The sequence below is a fragment of the Oncorhynchus tshawytscha genome, linkage group LG29, assembly GCF_018296145.1.
Source record: "Oncorhynchus tshawytscha isolate Ot180627B linkage group LG29, Otsh_v2.0, whole genome shotgun sequence".
Taxonomy (NCBI): Eukaryota; Metazoa; Chordata; class Actinopteri; order Salmoniformes; family Salmonidae; genus Oncorhynchus; species Oncorhynchus tshawytscha.
This window is the reverse complement of record NC_056457.1, coordinates 23309935-23320189: the sequence shown is the minus strand read 5'-3', so window position 1 is coordinate 23320189 and position 10255 is coordinate 23309935. Positions and strand designations below refer to the sequence as shown.

Sequence of the window (10255 nt, the reverse complement as noted above, 5' to 3'; positions counted from 1 at the left end):
TATGTATGTCACTCTGTATGTATGTCACTCTGTATGTATGTCACTCTGTATGTATGTCACTCTGCATGTATGTCACTCTGTATGTATGTCACTCTGCATGTATGTCACTCTGCATGTCATGTCACTCTGTATGTATGTCACTCTGTATGTATGTATCGCCATCTTGTGGAAGAAGACAAGAGGACAATACTTTTTTTCTGCGTTTCTTCCATCTTCCACTAGGTGGTGGTCTTCTGTCACTGAATGCAGAAGCTTTGTGAAACCCATGGTGTAATCCTATCAAGCCTACTAAAACGATAGTAGACTAAAAAGCACAGCATTACGGTCAATATTTTACATTATCTTTCACCCTCTCTCAGAAAGTCATCAATCCGTTGACACTACTACTATTCTACCCAGACACCTCAGTATCCTGCAATATAGTAGACCTACTTCCAACTCCCCTTTAAACCCCAACCCAACATCCAGCCAATCATGTTAGGGCCACTGGCGGCTGGGCCTGCTGAAACGTGAGCACATGACTATCTGCCTGTATGTTTTCTTCATCTCATCCGCTGAACTAGTCCTCCACAGAGCAGACACCTGAATCCACTGACTTGTCTGTCTCTCCCAGGGACGACTGGAGCACTGGAGCTGACGGTCTGGACAGAGGAACAGTTAGGAAAGAGAGGAACTGGAAAGAGGAATAGCTGTGGACAAATGCAGACGATGTGATTGGCTAAAAGTTCTCTTAGTTAAGTCTTTTGAGTTCTGTTGTTTGGTGTTCGTAGTCCATGTTAAAACAGTAAGGTGACAAGTTCTCTCATGTTGGTGTTCTCTGATGAATTTTGCCAATGTCTTTAGCAACTCTTAGATCGAATAGAGTGTTGGAGATAACATAGTGATAAAACAATGGAACAGTACAATCTCTGTGGAAAATTCTTTGTTACTATTTATAGCAGTTCTATCAATGATGAATAGAGATGCTGTGTGAACAGTATACCATTACTGATAGATCAGTGGATCAGCTGAACAACCACACAGTCAATATCAGGAATCAAATCATTGTGGTTGCTGTGTTGTGCAGGTAATGGTGAGAGAATATGTCGGAACAAAAGCAGCGTTCCCTGTCCACCTCAGGAGAGGCCCTATACTTAGTCCTGGGCCTCCAAAAGACCTGTACACTGGACTACATCAATAAGTCCTACAGGCACACACAGACACACTTTCACCTCACTTCTTGAGCTGTGTGCTTGGTTAAACCAGTGGGTGATCCACTTAAATATTTGGGCCGACCCATCAGGTTGTTTCTATAGGACACACCATTTGGGAGTCATTTGGCTAGTTAGTGGAGTAACCAGACAAACAACAGACAACAGATAACCGTATGCCTCAATGGAGAAACTGAACTGCATATTACATCACTGACAGCAACCCTTTGAGCATGTTAACCCATATAAAACGTTCCATCCATTTAACTCTATATACTCTAAACACTGTTTTTGTTAGTATACAAAGACCATTTTCTCCACAGAAGCAGGTTATACATTGATCTGTGACCATGCAACGTGTGCTGGAAAGCACAAACAAATGTCATGTAACAACCCATGTCTATGGAGGTCAGTGAGAATGATTTTAATGGGCAGTTTTTCAGGAGACAAAAAACAAGACTTTGTGAGTCAGACAGACACTCTGACTGACTGCTGCAAGACCTTTTATAATCACAGACAGTTATTGTCAGATAGCTGCATGAATACAATATTACTTCCATAAAACTAAAATATTAATACTACAGAACAGATGGCACCCCTTGTTGTTCTCAGGTCAGGGCTTATACAAGATTCCTGTGTGTGTGCGTGTGTGTTTGTGTGTGTGTGCGTGCGTGTAGGTGTGTGTGCGTGTGTGTGTGTGTGTGCGTGCGTGCGTGTAGGTGTGTGTGCGTGTTTGTGTGTGTGTGCGTGCGTGCGTGTAGGTGTGTGTGCGTGTGTGTGTTTGTGCGTGCGTGCGTGTAGGTGTGTGTGTGTGTGTGTGCGTGCGTGCGTGTAGGTGTGTGTGTGTGCGCCCCCCATATGCAAGGGTGGGTGTACTCGGAAGCTTGTCAGAACACGTTGGGAATAGACCCTAGCGTTATGGCTGCAGCCCCACTTTCTATGTACCCACACAACAAGTAGTACCTGAACCTTACAATAAAACAGAAGAACAGACGTCCTACAACATGAAGAGCTGCTGATAAAAACCTACTGGTCCCCGTACTCAACCTTAATCTAGTTATTGTGTCATGACAGGGGCCTTTGATGCTTACTCAAGATCAATTCACTCAGCTATAACCCAAGCCGTTTTCAATTATATTTTGCAATGTAATTCCGCATTTTAATGTAGATTTTGTTTAGGATAACTATTTTAACCTACATGCTGTAACTTACATTTCAACCAAAATATGTCTGTCAAGACCTCTCGCATACCCTGCCTTCTCTCATTTCACCAATACATTTCCATTGGAAGCACTCCGACACGTACAGGAGTAAGTCAGAATCTAATGACTTATAATATGAATACACTTCAGACACATACAGGTGCCATTACAATTAGTCGTTCTTAATTAGTCTAATTGGAATTCACTTTCAGGAACCATCCAAATGGTTAGCTTTTGAGCAGCCCTTGTTTGTTGTTAATGAATATGTAAACATAGTGGCATTTTCCGAGCATGTTGGCATCATAAAAAATGAACAAGCAGACTTGCTTCGGAGCATCATCAAATGTTAATGACAAATTACAATATACAGGAAAAAAAGAGAGAGCGAGAACATTTAGTTACATGTATTGTTTTATGTAAAGCTGACTGTAGTGATATGTATTGTTTTATGTAAAGCTGACTGTAGTGATATGTATTGTTTTATGTAAAGCTGACTGTAGTGATATGTATTGTTTTATGTAAAGCTGACTGTAGTGATATGTATTGTTTTATGTAAAGCTGACTGTAGTTACATGTATTGTTTTATGTAAAGCTGATTGTAGTGATATGTATTGTTTTATGTAAAGCTGACTGTAGTTACATGTATTGTTTTATGTAAAGCTGACTGTAGTGATATGTATTGTTTTATGTAAAGCTGACTATAGTTTCATGTATTGTTTTATGTAAAGCTGACTGTAGTTATATGTATTGTTTTATGTAAAGCTGACTGTAGTGATATGTATTGTTTTATGTAAAGCTGACTGTAGTGATATGTATTGTTTTATGTAAAGCTGACTATAGTTTCATGTATTGTTTTATGTAAAGCTGACTGTAGTGATATGTATTGTTTTATGTAAAGCTGACTATAGTTTCATGTATTGTTTTATGTAAAGCTGACTGTAGTGATATGTATTGTTTTATGTAAAGCTGACTGTAGTGATATGTATTGTTTTATGTAAAGCTGACTGTAGTTACATGTATTGTTTTATGTAAAGCTGACTGTAGTTACATGTATTGTTTTATGTAAAGCTGACTGTAGTGATATGTATTGTTTTATGTAAAGCTGACTATAGTTTCATGTATTGTTTTATGTAAAGCTGACTGTAGTGATATGTATTGTTTTATGTAAAGCTGACTATAGTTTCATGTATTGTTTTATGTAAAGCTGACTGTATGATATGTATTGTTTTATGTAAAGCTGACTGTAGTGATATGTATTGTTTTATGTAAAGCTGACTGTAGTTACATGTATTGTTTTATGTAAAGCTGACTGTAGTTACATGTATTGTTTTATGTAAAGCTGACTGTAGTGATATGTATTGTTTTATGTAAAGCTGACTATAGTTTCATGTATTGTTTTATGTAAAGCTGACTGTAGTTATATGTATTGTTTTATGTAAAGCTGACTATAGTTTCATGTATTGTTTTATGTAAAGCTGACTGTAGTGATATGTATTGTTTTATGTAAAGCTGACTGTAGTGATATGTATTGTTTTATGTAAAGCTGACTGTAGTGATATGTATTGTTTTATGTAAAGCTGACTGTAGTGATATGTATTGTTTTATGTAAAGCTGACTGTAGTGATATGTATTGTTTTATGTAAAGCTGACTGTAGTTACATGTATTGTTTTATGTAAAGCTGACTGTAGTGATATGTATTGTTTTATGTAAAGCTGACTGTAGTGATATGTATTGTTTTATGTAAAGCTGACTGTAGTGATATGTATTGTTTTATGTAAAGCTGACTGTAGTGATATGTATTGTTTTATGTAAAGCTGACTGTAGTTACATGTATTGTTTTATGTAAAGCTGACTGTAGTGATATGTATTGTTTTATGTAAAGCTGACTGTAGTTTCATGTATTGTTTTATGTAAAGCTGACTGTAGTGATATGTATTGTTTTATGTAAAGCTGACTGTAGTTTCATGTATTGTTTTATGTAAAGCTGACTGTAGTGATATGTATTGTTTTATGTAAAGCTGACTGTAGTTACATGTATTGTTTTATGTAAAGCTGACTGTAGTGATATGTATTGTTTTATGTAAAGCTGACTGTAGTTATATGTACTGTTTTATGTAAAGCTGACTGTAGTTACATGTATTGTTTTATGTAAAGCTGACTGTAGTTACATGTATTGTTTTATGTAAAGCTGACTGTAGTGATATGTATTGTTTTATGTAAAGCTGACTGTAGTTTCATGTATTGTTTTATGTAAAGCTGACTGTAGTTACATGTATTGTTTTATGTAAAGCTGACTGTAGTGATATGTATTGTTTTATGTAAAGCTGACTGTAGTGATATGTATTGTTTTATGTAAAGCTGACTGTAGTGATATGTATTGTTTTATGTAAAGCTGACTGTAGTGATATGTATTGTTTTATGTAAAGCTGACTGTAGTGATATGTATTGTTTTATGTAAAGCTGACTGTAGTGATATGTATTGTTTTATGTAAAGCTGACTGTAGTTATATGTATTGTTTTATGTAAAGCTGACTGTAGTTATATGTATTGTTTAATGTAAAGCTGACTGTAGTGATATGTATTGTTTTATGTAAAGCTGACTGTAGTTACATGTATTGTTTTATGTAAAGCTGACTGTAGTTACATGTATTGTTTTATGTAAAGCTGATTGTAGTGATATGTATTGTTTTATGTAAAGCTGACTGTAGTTACATGTATTGTTTTATGTAAAGCTGACTGTAGTTCTATGTATTGTTTTATGTAAAGCTGACTGTAGTTACATGTATTGTTTTATGTAAAGCTGACTGTAGTGATATGTATTGTTTTATGTAAAGCTGACTGTAGTTACATGTATTGTTTTATGTAAAGCTGACTGTAGTTACATGTATTGTTTTATGTAAAGCTGATTGTAGTGATATGTATTGTTTTATGTAAAGCTGACTGTAGTTACATGTATTGTTTTATGTAAAGCTGACTGTAGTTCTATGTATTGTTTTATGTAAAGCTGACTGTAGTTACATGTATTGTTTTATGTAAAGCTGACTGTAGTGATATGTATTGTTTTATGTAAAGCTGACTGTAGTGATATGTATTGTTTTATGTAAAGCTGACTGTAGTTATATGTATTGTTTTATGTAAAGCTGACTGTAGTTATATGTATTGTTTTATGTAAAGCTGACTGTAGTGATATGTATTGTTTTATGTAAAGCTGACTGGGTTTATATTTATTTCATGGTGTCTGTCAACAATATCTACACATTTTCTAGCCTGACTTAGAAGACTTTTAATTGTGCTATACATGCTATTCCAACTAAAACTGTGCTTATATCAGTATTGTACTAATGTACTTATGCCTGGCAGGTGTGTGTGTTGACAGATTTGAGGGTTCTCACCCCATCTTTGTCACTAGTTGCTACGGTGCTGACTGCTGACTGGATCTGATCTGCAGGTATTGAGAGTGATCTGCAGGTATTGAGAGTGATCTGCAAGTATTGAGAGTGATCTGCAGGTATTGAGAGTGGTGTGCAGGTATTGAGAGTGATCTGCAGGTATTGAGAGTGATCTGCAAGTATTGAGAGTGATCTGCAGGTATTGAGAGTGATCTGCAAGTATTGAGAGTGATCTGCAGGTATTGAGAGTGGTCTGCAGTTATTGAGAGTGGTCTGTAGGTATTGAGAGTGATCTGCAGGCATTGAGAGTAATCTGCAGGTATTGAGAGTGGTGTGCAGGTATTGAGAGTGATCTGCAGGTATTGAGAGTGATCTGTAGGTATTGAGAGTGATCTGCAGGTATTGAGAGTGATCTGCAGGTATTGAGAGTGATCTGCAGGTATTGAGAGTGGTGTGCAGGTATTGAGAGTGAGCTACAGGTATTGAGAGTGATCTGCAGGTATTGAGAGTGGTCTGTAGGTATTGAGAGTGATCTGCAGGTATTGAGAGTGGTCTGCAGGTATTGAGAGTGATCTGCAGGTATTGAGAGTGATCTGCAGGTATTGAGAGTGATCTGCAGGTATTGAGAGTGGTCTGCAGGTATTCAGAGTGATCTGCAGGTATTCAGAGTGATCTGCAGGTATTGAGAGTGGTCTGCAGGTATTCAGAGTGATCTGCAGGTATTGAGAGTGGTCTGCAGGTATTCAGAGTGATCTGCAGGTATTGAGAGTGTAGACAGGAATGCGTCTAGAGATGCCAGGATACACACTGAAACATGGGAAAAGATCTCAGCTTGGAAATGAGAGATAATAGTGCAGCCTCTTACTGAAAACATTAGATAAGACCATAAAGTAGCAAGATAGTAACAATGAAGAAGATGGCATTTCGGCTAGCTTAGCCTTCTGGAGTGAATAATCTTTTCAATTTTGTAATATTTTTTTTTCTATTCAAAAAGCTTGCTTTGAAACATCATCCAGACAAGAACCCAGAGAACCTGAACGCCACAGATAAATTCAAGGAGCTCAACAATGCCCACTCCGTCCTGCCAGATGCTTCCAAGAGGAACATCTACAACAGCTATGTCTCCCTCAGGCTGTACGTGGCTCAGCAGTTTTGAGAGAACTTCAACGTTTATTCAATGTTTATTTCATGCGTACGTGCGCGCGTGCGTGTGTGTGTGTGTGCGTGTGTGTGAAAAAGGAAATCTAGTCCTTTTTATGTTCATGTGTTAATAGTGAATGGGCTATGTCCATCCTGTTTATGGTCTGTAGCATGCTAACAGGCTGCTACTTCTGCTGCTGCCTGTGCTGCTGCTTGAACTGTTGCTATGGGATGTGTAAAAACCAAAACCCCTGGGGAGGAGGACCCCGACACCTACATTTTCCCTGGTAACCTGGGGGAGCAGATCCGCACAGACATGGAGACAGGTGAGCAGCACACACCTGGAGGGTGTTCGCAGCTACAATGTTCAGCAGGGTTTTGAAACAGAGAGCCAGGTGAGCCCCACTGAGAATGATGAAATTGCCCTTTGACACTGAACTGAGGTCAGTTTTGCCTTTCATCTTCCTAACAAGGTTAGGACTCTGGGAGGGTAAGCTAATGCTGTGCCTAAGGGCAACTTCTACCCTGAGCAAGCCTCACTCACTATCTCTTACTGCTTCAGAATTAGCCTATAGTTCGCAGTTTTATTATCCTTCTGTTGAAACAACAGCAGCAACCCTTTTAATAAGCTCTTCCTACATCACTCTCCTACCGTATCGATACTTCCTCATCTATCAAAGGGAAAACATTTGATGCTGCGAAGTGACTTTGATGTGAAAGCAAAGTCACGAAGACAGCGGAATGGCATAGACTGTGAATACAATGTTTTCTCCAACGCACCAAGTCAGCCTGTTAATGAAAATAAAGAGACTTGATATATTTGGGCCAGATATTTGGATATGATACATTGCTCTGGTGCCAGTTAGCTGTGGGAGGTTGGGTGTGATTTTATTCTTCATGTCTGCTGCAGTTCTCCAACATAACTGATAATTACTGCCTCTGAGTCACATCTCTAAATGTGTTTCCATAAGCAGTTATTTTGAGCCCCATCTCACAATGGCCTTTGTTTCCAGCACTCACTGCAAAGTCTCTCAGCCATCATGGGGGGATGATAAGAAGGCCTACTCATATATTTGGCTTCAGAACACATTGCTTATGATAACATATTTATTGTGAGCATGTACCAATAGGAATTGTACCTACTACTGTAGGGATAGCCCAGGGTAATTGAAGTGATTAAAGCGGCCCTTCAAGCCAGCCAGGCTGTGACAAAGTGTGCCTAGTCTGTGGTGCCAAAAGGACAACCGGCAGCAGGAGGCAGGAGGCTAGACGTCACTTCCTATAGTTAGGGTACAAATGTAGGATCTTAACTTGATCACTCTTTTTGGAACCTTGTAGAGTAGTCAAGGTTTAAAAAGCTTCTAAAGTTTGTAATTTCCACTTTAAATATTAGACTTGATTTGCCCCTACAAAAGAAATCCATTCATTATAAACCACATAATAATTCACATTTCCTGTTGCTGCAGGATTATTCCTGCTGTATCAAACTGGCTCAAATTAAGATCCTACACCTGTAGTAGGCTTATTTCTAGGACAGTTTTGGAGGATATGCCATATTTTCATAGTTCTGTGTAACATTACAACATAAACTAATGCACTGATAAATTGATCTTACCCTCTCCAGATGCTGACGACATCCCCATAATACAGCAACCAACCAATACCAGCAAGAAGACCAGGTTGATTGGTGACGGACGACAGGCCTATCCCTAACACACCTGGGAGCAGACATTAGAGGACTGGTGATGCCATAGGGATTCCAGCCCTGGGTTCAAATACATGTGTATTTAAGTATTTGTTATTTACAGTGGATTCAGAAAGTATTCAGACCCTTTTACTTTGTCCACATTTTGTTACAGCATTATTGTGAAATGGATCAAATAAATATTTTTCCTGCTCCATCTACACACAATACCCCATAATGACAAAGTGAGAAAACAGGTTTTTAGAAATGTTTGCAAATGTATATATTCTAAAAAACAGAAACACCATATTTACATAAGTATTGAGACCCTTTTCTAATAGACTCGAAATTGAGCTCAGGTACATACTGTTTCCATTGATCATCCTTGAGATGTTTCTACAACTTGATTGGAGTCCACCTGTGGTAAATTCAATTGATTGGACATGATTTGGAAAGGCACCTACCTGTCTATATAAGGTCCCACAGTTGACAGTGCACGTCAGAGCAAAAACCAAGCCATGAGGACAAGCCTTTTATTTTTAATAACTTTATTTTTTTAAACAGTTTTTGCTTTAGCATTATGAGGTATTGTGTGTAGATTGATGAGGGGAAAAAACTATTTAATCCATTTTAAAATAAGGCTGTAATGTAACAAAATGTGGAAAAAAGTCAAGAGGTCTGAATACTTTCTGAATGCACTGTAAAAACTTATTTTCTGTGTGTTTTAGCATTTTCAAATAATGTGCCCTGAATTAACTACTTATATTGGAAGTATTTTCAAGTTTTTTCAAATAATTCCCAAAAATAGCCTACTATTTGAAATTATTTTCAAATAGTTATTTAAAATACTATTTTCAAATACCTGGGTTGAATGCATGGGATGCAGACGTTCCAAGTGTATTTCCAAATAAATTCCAATATTCAAAAACTCTAAATACTTCCTTCCTTAATACCCTAAATATTATTTGAACCCAGGTCTAAGGGGGATTCATTCCCTGATGTAGATCCCAGAAGGCCTCCATTCCACCCCTTGACTACACTTTGTAAATTATGAATGAGTGTTCCTTTGTGTGCAATGTGTTTTGTGTTGTTTATTATACAGTATAGTAGGCGTAAGTATGGCTGTGAAAGGATTGAGAGATTTAGAATTGTGTCATGTGGCAATAGACTTTCCTTTTTGAAAAGTTACTTCAACATCTTTTTTTGTAATTACATTACGCATCTTCCAAACATATAGGCGTACAAATTATACTTAAATTTGTTGTTAGGTCTGGTTTCACAAATCAGGTGAGCAAAAAAATCCTCCTTCGAGCCGGATTTGAACCAGCGACCTAAGGATCGCTATGTAACCTCTACAGTCCTCCGCTCTACCAACTGAGCTATCGAAGGGAGTACATGAAACCGTTGACTAGCGAGCTATCTATAAGTAACAATGTGTGTGCATGTATTGTTATATATATGGATATATGTGGCTGGTTGGTGTCCGAGTTTACTTTCTGTAATTAATTACTTAGCGTCGAATAATATATCTGAGTAGACGACATTTTAGCTGTCACATATTTAGATTGCGAATTGTAAAAACAAACGAGATACGCACATAGCTAAAGGTAGCTTGTTACATCTCGCTTCAAACGCATTCAACACATTTA

At 37.7% G+C, this 10255-nt stretch overlaps 1 non-coding gene and 1 pseudogene across 1 annotated transcript; one reads left to right on the top strand and one right to left on the bottom strand.

Annotated features, from left to right (window-relative positions):
- Nucleotides 1–1082: 1082 nt before the first annotated feature.
- Nucleotides 1083–8742, top strand: LOC112233634 (annotated as a pseudogene).
- Nucleotides 8743–9909: 1167 nt separating this feature from the next.
- trnay-gua lies at nucleotides 9910–9995 on the bottom strand. Its single transcript is given in 2 exon segments — nucleotides 9910–9945; nucleotides 9959–9995. It is a non-coding gene; the product is annotated as a tRNA-Tyr (tRNA).
- Nucleotides 9996–10255: the final 260 nt, after the last annotated feature.